The sequence below is a fragment of the Benincasa hispida genome, chromosome 9, assembly GCF_009727055.1.
Source record: "Benincasa hispida cultivar B227 chromosome 9, ASM972705v1, whole genome shotgun sequence".
NCBI lineage: Eukaryota > Viridiplantae > Streptophyta > Magnoliopsida > Cucurbitales > Cucurbitaceae > Benincasa > Benincasa hispida.
The window spans coordinates 47,183,560-47,184,524 of NC_052357.1; the positions used below are offsets into that span (position 1 = coordinate 47,183,560).

General features: G+C 33.8%; 1 non-coding gene across 1 annotated transcript; it reads left to right on the forward strand.

Moving 5' to 3' along the window:
* Positions 1–597: 597 nt before the first annotated feature.
* On the forward strand, positions 598–715 carry LOC120087441. Its single transcript, XR_005484580.1, has one exon. It is a non-coding gene; the product is annotated as a U5 spliceosomal RNA (small nuclear RNA).
* Positions 716–965: the final 250 nt, after the last annotated feature.

Below are 965 nucleotides of genomic sequence, written 5' to 3' on the forward strand. Positions count from 1 at the left end.
GGAAGGTATAAATTGCTAACTAGGTTTAACAAGTGCTAAAGAAAAATATATAACAGGAATAGGTAGGACAGTAGTTGTCACAATAGGGTTGGCAACTGCTGTCTTCACATCCCTTCTCAGGTTTAGAGGATAATCTGGGTGGGGGTGTGATAAGTTGGTATTTAAGAAGTCAGAGGTAACCCAAGGGTAAAATAGTAATTTGACCCATTTGGCGTTACGAACACTCGTGAAGGACTAAATGATTGTTATTGGTCTATATCCGTGGACACAGAAATATATCTCAGTGAGAAGAGTGCAGTTGTGAGTCGTTAGTGGAGTGTACCTACAATTAACGAATATTAATTAATTTGGTCAATGAGTTTAGTCAATTAATCTCATATTATTGGAGTTTTTGATCTGCAAATTCACTAGGTCACCTTGTTAGCTCATTAAAGAATATTAAAGAGGAATTATTTGAATTGGTCAACTCAAATTGAGGAATTATTGATGGCCCGTCAACAGTAGTAAGCCAAGTAGTTCCCACATCGGAAAAGTTGTAGAATGGGACACGCGTTGGAGGGTATAAAATGTTGTTGCAGTGGCCTTATTCAGATCACGGAGCCGAGCCGTTAACATAGAGCGAACTGTTCTTTCGCCTTTTACTAAAGAATACCACGTGTTCGTCGCATTCACCAGCATACGCCGTTTTTTGAGGATTTTCTCTTCTTAGAGAATCTCCTATAGCCATGGTTTAAGGGTTTTTACTTCAATTTATAATTCTACGTTGATAAATATAAATTTTTGTAAAAGAGCGCACACATAGACATATATTTTCTACATTTATCTCAAATATTTATCATATTTGATTTTATATTTACTAATAAAAAAACATTATTTAAGTTTAAGATCAATGAAATATTTGAATGAAATTCAAATATTTAATTCAAGCGAATTATATTCATAAAGAATTTATCAATTAAATTAAT